Here is a 9,583-nt window from a genome sequence, read left to right on the forward strand (position 1 = left end):
CAATCCCATTGTAAGACTGTCCCAAAGATGTGGTAAAAATATGAAAAGATGAGCATGAGCACTTACTGTAGCACGATTTATGATAGTACGATACAAGAAGTTATTCCCCAGATTCCTTGATAGCGGACTGTTTGAATAAAATTGTGCCACGAGGTTATAAAGTGCTGCTACTGTCAGTGGTCAAAAGTATTAAAGAAGGACTCAATATACCGCTGTGGAATGATCTCCAGATATATTATTAAGTGAAAAAAGCAAAATGGAGAGAAGTGCATATTGTATTAATACACACACTACATACACGCATACGTAATACATATTGCTTAAATTTTAAAAATAATGGAAATGAAAACAACTGATATTTTAAACAATGTTGCCTATAGGGAGAGGAAAGGAACAGAATAAATCGGGAATGGAAACTACACTTTTCTAAATGTATCTTATTTCATAAATTTGATCTTAAAGCCAAGAAACTATTTCACATCATTATAACACAAAATTAAGTGTACAAAAGGCAGACCCTTAAAATCAAATGTAAAATAAAACACATTAGTCTAACTGATCTAAATGTGACAATCTTTTTTCTAAATTTTTGTTTTTTAGTTGCAGTTGGACCCAATACCTTTATTTTATTTATTTTTATGTGGTGCTGAGGATCCAACCCAGGGCCTGGAACATGCTAGGTGAGTGCTCTACTGCTGAGCCACAACCCCAGCCCTAAATGTGACACGATCTTAAAAGACACAATTCCAAAAAATTTAAACTATCAATTTCTGTACATCCATAAAGGGATAAACCTCAACAACAAAAGAATTGTAATATCTATATCTATATAGATATCAATATTTTACACTGTTTTAAGCAATACACTGTTTGGAAGTGGTCTTGGTATTGTTAACATGACACTGAAAATAAATTTAATTAGTATTGTAAAGAACTGTTATTTTTCGTATAGGAGAAAGGATATGAATACATACATTGTATGCTATGTAAAAACCCCATAGTACTGGATTCTGAATAGGCAGAAACAATATGAATTTATGAAGTATTATCTTTAAAAATAGACAACATTTTATCTTAGATCTGCCTGTTGATAATGACTTTAAATTAATGGCTAACCCCATGTTATGGTTTGGATGTGAGATGTCCCCCAAAAGCTCACATGTGAAACAATGCAAGAAGATTTAGAGGAGAAATGAGTGGGTTGTGAGAGTCTTAACCCAGTCAGTGAATTAATCCCCAGATAGTGATTAATTTGAGTGGCTACTAAAGTGGTAATGTGTGGCTGCAGGAGGTAGGGCATTAGGGGCATGGCTTTGAGGTATACATTTGTATCTGACAAGTGGAGACCTCTCTCTGCTTACTGATCATCATGTGAGCTATTTCCCTCTGCCACACTCTTCCAGCCACGATGTCCTGCCTCACCTCCAGCCCCAAGGAATAGAGCCTGCTGTCTGTGGATTGAGACCTTTGAAACCATGAGCCCATAAATAAATGCTTCCTCCTCTACAGTTGCTCTGGTCCAGTCTTTCAGTTGCACCAGCGAAAAAAGCTGACTAAAACACCCAATAACCACAAGCATCCCTAGCGCCTAGATCAGGCCTTGGGTGTGCTAGGCAAGCACTGTATCACAGAGCTACACCTCCAGTGCTCGCATTTACCATCAAAAAGAAAAGACTCTTGGAAGCAGCAGTTCACAAATGTGTTGCTCCAAACATTTCTTTTTATATATTTCTATATTTTTTAATTGTTGATGGACCTTTACTTTATTCATTTGCTGTGCTGAGGATCGAACCCAGGCAAAAGTTCTACCACTGAGCCACAACCCCAGTCCCAGACACTTCTTTAAACTCTTAAACATTGTTGAAAACTCCAAAGAGCTTTATCTATGTGGATATCTATTGATGTATACTGCATTTGAAATTAAACCATTTAAAATAACAATAAAAGTTATTAATAACATTAAAAGTTATTTAGTGGGGCTGGGGTTGTGGCTCAGAGGTAGAGTGCTCACCTACCATGCGAGTTCGATCCTCAGCACCACATAAAAATAAAATAAAGATATTGTGTCCACCTATAACTAAAAAATAAATATTTAAAAAAAGTTATTTAGTAAGATGAATTCTATTGTTTTATATTTTTGTAAATGTTTTAATATCTGTCAATAAATTACAGCATAATTTCTATAATTACAGTTGTATTAAGTCATAGTATCATACACTATGTACCCTCTGGAATATTCCCTAAAAAACTGTAAGAGAAAGAGAGTTTAAAAGGGAAAGTAGCATCTTTGTATTATCATGAAAATAATTTTGACCTCACAGGTGCTCCCATGACTCCTCATACATATTTTGAGAACCATGGCCTTGGAAAACTAGGGGATACCAGGTTTGGGTTAGAAAACTTAAAATAAGTTAGAAACTTGTTGCCATTCCAGAAAGGAGGGAAGTTTTTAAAGACTAGTAGGTTCATGTCAAAAGGATTCCAGAGCCAACTTGAATAGATTCCCATAGGTCAAAGATGGAAATTTTTGAGCATCAATAAATATGGCTTCAGTGAATTTTAAAATATCAAATATGTACACATACAAGAATTCAAGATGGTTTTTAAAATTTTAATTTGTTATTTTGGGATAACATTAGGAAACCAACTCATTATTTTGAAATCAGAAAAATGTCAAGAGTATTTTTTCTCTTCATTCTATACAAATTGTATCTTAAAGTAACAAAATGGTTGAAGAGAGAAAACTTCTTCAGAGAATCATTAAAGAACTAACAAAAGAAGAAGGTGTGGCAGAATTAGAATTATTACATTTTATAATCCTTAGTTCATTAGTGAATAAATCAGTGCAGTGGTCATTCAATAGTTATTCAGGTCTCAAAAAGAAAGTAATTGCGCCCCCTGGTGGAAATACAGGCCTCACTGCCTGTAAAGTAGCCTTGCCAAACAAATTGAACCTGAGTCTGATTGTGTTTCTAGATCATAGTGGACAGGCGCTTCTTATAGACCACCAACATGTTACATGTAGATAAATCCGGATTGTAGGGACTACATGCCACTGACTTCGTTTATTAAACAAAAATATATTGAGGGGAAAAACAGACACAGGGAGAATCCAGAAAATAAAAGAGGCAGAGGGAATTTTGAATATTATCTCACTATTTTATGATATTAAAGGATTATTATTTTTTTGTATGTGATGTTATTGTGGTTATATCTTAAAAGGGAGCTCTGATATTTTAAATATACATTCTATAATAATTATAGATGAAAGGATATATAATTTATTTCTAAATAATTGTGAAGGGAGGAAGGAGGAATGGAGGAAATAAGATTAGTAATGAGTTGGCAATTGTTGAAGCTATTTGATAGGCAAATGGGTGCTCATTATATTCTTCTTTCATTTTCATGTTTTGTATATATTTGAAATTCTATCATATATAAAAAAATTATATCTATGGCTTGAAGTATTGAGTAAGCTATATCTTTAAGCAACTATTAATCTGAATTCTGTCCCATGACAGCTACAGTTTGTTCTAAAATGTTTGCAGTCTATTGAAGCTAGAGCCCTCCACTCTGTTATGATGAGACCCAAACTACTGATATTCCAGTGAAAATAAATCCCTGAGTGCTTTCCTATCCTAAGAAGGACTATATTTAGTTCTCCAAAGAGGCATTTGATAACCCAAATAAATGTTTCCTTTGTGAGTGGAATTAAGCACATCTAATAATTTCTTGAATTTGGGATCAGCATTCTGGCTTACTCTGGGAAATTACTACATTCTCTCTCTCCCTACCCCTACCACATTTGAAAAAAAGAGAAAGAAATGAAATCATGATTGTTTAGAAAGATATATTCTTATATCATGGACTCCTGCCACCCTTTCCCATTTACCTACGGCTGTGAAATGCACAAAGCTGAGTTGAATAAAAATAAATCAGTGAAAGAACATTCATCTTAGCAAGACTGGGAAGTATGGACTCACAGATCCAGATGGGCTGTAGTACCTGGAAGACTACTAGATATCACCACAAGAGGACACTCTCGTTTGCTGAAAAATTATAAATACAATAAAACTGGTTTTACATAAGGACTCAATAACCAGTCCACAAAACTGGAAAGGATCTAAAGCTTAGTGGGCTGGGAAAGACAGGGCCAGGAGATACATTGTGGAAATATTTTTTGTCAGTAAAACTTACCTTTATAACTTTGGATCTGTCTAGTAAAAGTCTATCCTTCCAGCTATGTTTATGAAACCAGTAGGAGGCTTGGTTTGGCTCCTGGCAGTGTGCTATTTGGGACCAACAAGAGACTGAGACCATGGATTTCATGTGGTTTGAACAGAAAGCTGATCTGAGCACAGAACCTGACCACCAGACTGTCACCAGGAATTGAGACAGGAGTTCCACATCAAAGTTCCCTTTTTCTCTTTTAAGAGCCTTTATGATGTCTTCTCTTTAAACACTGCTTAAGCCAAATAATTGAAATATACATGTATTTTTAATTTCTCTGGAAATTCCTTTATCTCCCTACTAGATTATTTTATCTTATTCTTTTCTTAATAATATTTTTTAGTTGTAGATGGATACAATATCTTTATTTTTATGTAGTACTAAGGATAGAACCCAGTGCTTTACAGTGCGAGGCAAGTGCTCAACCACTGAGCTACAGCCCTTTTATCTTATTCTTTAGCTTCAAAAACTTTTGTATTACCCTACCAAACAAGCCATCATTATTTGCAAGATGACAAAGAGGAAATTTGCCCATGTTGATCTGAAAACAAATCTGTGAAGTTGTGCAAGACAGAGCATTCTCCTTCAAATCCCTATTTTGAAAGAGTCTCGGAGACATAACCAGTATAACCAACAACTTCATGGGGAAGTTCAGTATTGATAGAGGCAGAAGTGAAATTCTGAGCTGTACCCTTAGTTGAATTTTAGTTTCCATCTAGGGAGCACAGTTGTCATGACTACCACTGTTTTAGTATCATTGCAAGATTAGAACAGAAAAACTCATCTGATGTCTTCAGCCTTTAATAGTCCAAGGTAGTGTTCATTTACTCAAGTTTTTACTTCAAATTGGATCCCTGCACTTTCAGTGGTAAGTGATATTAATCAGTCCTCTAGAAAGAGTAACTAGTTAGGCTGGGTGCAGTGGTGCGTGCCTAGAATCTCAGCAGCTTGGGAGGCTGACGCAGGAGGATCACAAGTTCAGAGCAGGCCTCAGCAACTTATTGGTAAAGTACCCCAGCGTTAGATCCCCAGTACCAAAACCAAAAGAATGATTGATTAAAATCACTAACACAGAAGGAACTTTCATATTTTGTTTTAATTTCAATAATAAAGTTTAACATTTAGTGTGATATTATCCAGATTACTTATAGCCAAATCCCCAAATTTGCATGTGTGTTTATACTCCCAAGGGATCCAGTTGGAGGCAGTGTGAAGTTCTGGCACATTTTTTGAATAAATGTTTTGCAATCATTCAAATGTTAGAAATAGTGGATTCCAACTTTGTGTACACCCACTAACAACAGTTCAAAAAGTAGGTGAGGTGATGAATAGAGAAAATAGAAACTTTTTCTTTATGCTTTTTTATTGTTAAATATGTGTTGCTATAGCCAAGGGTGGTGGCATATACCCATAATTTCAGTGACTGGGGAGGCTGTGGCACAAAGATTGAAATGTTCAAGACCAGCCTTAGCAAATTAGTGAGACCACCCCAAAAACTTAGTGATACTGTGTTTCAAAAATAAAAATAAATGAGGATATAGTTCAGTGGTAAAGCACCTCTGGGTTCAGTCCACAGTACCACTACCACATTTGAGAAAAAATAAAAATAAAAATAAAAAGAGAAAGAAATGAAATCATGATTGTTTAGAAAGATATATTCTTATACCGTGGGCTACTGCCACCCTTTCCAAATTACCTAAGGCTGTGAAACGCGCAAAGCTGAGTTGAATAAAAATAAATCTGGGAAAGAATATTCAGCTTACCACAAGACTGGGAAGTGTGGATCTACATGGGCTATAATACCTGGAAGACTACTAGACATTGCCACAAGAGGACACTCTTGTTTGCTGAAAAAATATAGAATTAATAGAATTATTACCTCCAAATTATATATGCCCCCCAAAATTATATATGCACATGGGTGCACATGCTCAATGATTCAACTGATGTTATAGCATGTTAAAACTCAAGGCAATGGGCTGGGGTTGCTGCTCAGTGGTAGAGCACTCGTCTAGCACATGGGAGGTCCTGGGTTCGATCCTCAGTACCACATAAATAAATAAATAAAGGTATAAGTTTTTTTTAAAAAAACTCTTAAGGCAATACACAATAAAACAAAATACCTAAAGGCTTCTCTCCATTGCTTTTGTTTTATTAAAACATGTCCATTACTTTTGTTTTATGCTTTTATTTTCAATTGATTTGTAACTTAATTTCAGTTTCATAAATGAAACAAACTCTTCAAAGCAAGTTTATATGTAACTTGATATGTGTGAATATATAAGCAAAGATATAATTAAAATAATTTAACACGGTGGATATACAAGAATTTGTTTTCCCTCCTTTAAAAGGGCTTATCACATTACTTAAGCATTTGAAAAATGCTGTCATAACATTATACAGGATTGTTTCTTTAGAGTTACTGATAACCGAAAGGGAATAAGGTAAGGAAATGTAGAGTAGGCATATTATCATAAATACTGCATTGCCTTTTTGGGCCAGAGAGACAACTTTGTAAGATCTAGTATTTTATTTTTTTAAATTATTAATATATTTTTAGTTGACAGATAATAATTTTATGTATTAAGGAGTTCAATATGATATTTTGAATACAATATGGAATTATCAAATCAAGCTAACATTCATCACCTCATTTATTTTTTGATAAGAAACTAGAAATGTACTCTTAGCAGTTTTCAAATATAGAATATATTGTTATTGACTGTAATCACCATTAGGTATGATAGAACTCTTGAATTTATTCCTGTTGTCTAACTGAAATGTATCCTTTGTTGAGTCCAACAATTCCCCAATCCCTTGAAATTCCTCTCCTCTATCCCTCTAGTAACCAGAATTCTTTTCTCTCAGTTCAACTCTTTAAGATTTTACATATGAGATTGTACAGTATTTGTCTTTCTGTGCCTCCTTATTTCACTTAGCATTATGTCCTCCAGGGTCTTTTATGTTGCCCCAGATAAGACTTCCTTCTTTTTTAAGGCTGTATGGTATTCCATTGTGTATACAAACCATTGAATTTTCTTTGTCCATTCATTCATTGATGGACACTTAGGGTGACTGCATATCTTGGTTATTGTGAATAATGTTTCAATGAACATGAAGAGTGAAATCAGTTTGTTGACATACTAATTTCATTTCCTTCGGATATGTATTCAGAAGTGGGATTGCTGTATCATATGACAGTTCTATTTTTATTTTGTTACCTTTATTTCTAGTATTTTGAGAAACAATCTAGTATTCCTAAATGTCAGAGGCTGCCAACTGTAATGGTTCACACCTGTAATCCCAGCTCCTTGGGAGGCTGAGGTAGGAGGACTTTCGAGTTTGAGATCTGCCTAGATAACTTAGTGAGACCCTGTCTTAAAATAAAATTTTTTTAAAGGGCTGGGGATGTAGGTCAGTCATGGAGCATTTGCCTACCATATGTGAGGCCCAGGGTTCAGTCTCCAGTAAAACACACACACACACACACACACACACACACACACACACACACACACGAGATCATTCTTCAATTTCAACCTGGTATATTACATTTCATAGGATGTATACCTCACAAGATATTAAGGATAAAGTGTTTAAACCCCAAAATTTCTTAAATCTTTCAGAAGGATAATTTTTTTCTTTCTTTTCTTCACCCCATTTAGCAACTAATTCTGTCTCTTTCCTCCTTAGCTTTAGTTGACTTTCTTGGGTGAACAATGGTTTTTGGAGGGAGAAGGAGCAGGATCTGAATCATCTCCACTGGTTTTGATGCAAATTTACATGATAACTGATTAAATTTGCCTCCATTTTTTATTTAGATGTGATGTAGCTGTCTTAAAGTCCTTACTGTTAGTAAGAAGGAAATGAATTGCTTAAAAAATTTAATTAACATTACAACTCTTCATTGTGTAAATGTAGCTGTCTTTTGTTTGTGCTTCTGAAATAATGTTATATTTCTTTACTGCTCATAATTTATCTTCAATCTTCACATATCTGCTTTGAAGGACGCATGGATTTCTATAATGACATGAGTAATGAGAATATTTGGAAGGTTTCTTTGTTCTCTTATCTGTACTCAGGCATTTCATTAGCATGATGAAGCAGTGGTCATAAGCTGAAAGAGTTCTTCTCCCAGCTTCTTTGCTCATGTCCTCTCTCTCTCTCTCTCTCTCTCTCTCTCTCTCTCTCTCTCTCTCTCTCTCTCTGGCATGAATAAACTATACCTACTTCAGGTAACACCATGGCCACTATCATCATTTTATCTACTGGAAAATGTGAAGCACTGTCTAGACTGAAACAAAGAAAATGGAGAGTTGAGTCACAAATCTAGATAAAATTCTTTCCTTAATATTTATTTTAGTCAAAATTATACCAATGCTTATTAACATAGCTCAGTTCATTGAATGTTTCTTGAATGTTCTATCTGTATCTGGGGGGAAGAAATATTTCCCACGCTGATTATGCAGATATTTATTCAGGAAAAACAATGTGCAGACATTTTGTGGATAAACCTTGATTATGGTATCTATGATTGACATGGAACTTTCCGGTTTATACAGTACTTTCATGAAGATATTTTGTTGGTGCTCATTATAACCTTTTGAGTCTGCATTTTTGTTGACTCTTTAAGTTTTTTAGAGAAGTCAGGGTAAGAAGAAGTAGTCTTTTTCGCTTCCTCCCAAGGCACTCATGAGCAAATGGGAAAGGCTCTTAATACTAGGACTTATAAAGCGGGTAGAGAAAAGAAGCCTGTGTATTTATTTACTTTCTTAGAGGATCAAGTATGAAAAGAAACCATATATCCAGACACATTCTATTGGTCTTGGATGTGGACAGATATAAATGCAAGGTCAGTGACTTCACTTGCTGGAAGATGGTAATCCAAGTCACATTGGATCTCAAAGTATCTTATGATCTAATGGAATGTAGCCCACAATAGTCCTTGCCACAGGAGGGCTCAGCATGGCTACTCCTGTCTATCAGAAGGAAGTGGGCTCCTCCCTGGTCCAAGTATCCCCCAAGTGTATCATATCAGAAACAGTGGCTCACTTTTATTGGCCTATTAATTCACAAGTGTACCCAGAGAAGGAAGAGACTAATTATAATGGGCTCAATTTGATTTATCTTATTCAGGAAGGAAAGGTTTCAATATCAAACTCCTAACATTCCTGTGGCCAGTGCAAAGTTCCCCATAACTTGTTGATCTCAAATGGTATATCGTAATCATCATCCAAATCCTACCAGACTTCTAATTCTAAGTTTGCCTCTTACCACGTGTGGATACGTAAGCCCTTTTCTAGCAACAATCTAGTCACATTAATAGAGGTTTTCATTTATTGCTTTCCTTCCA

The sequence above is a fragment of the Ictidomys tridecemlineatus genome, chromosome 4 (genome assembly GCF_052094955.1).
Source record: "Ictidomys tridecemlineatus isolate mIctTri1 chromosome 4, mIctTri1.hap1, whole genome shotgun sequence".
Taxonomy (NCBI): Eukaryota; Metazoa; Chordata; class Mammalia; order Rodentia; family Sciuridae; genus Ictidomys; species Ictidomys tridecemlineatus.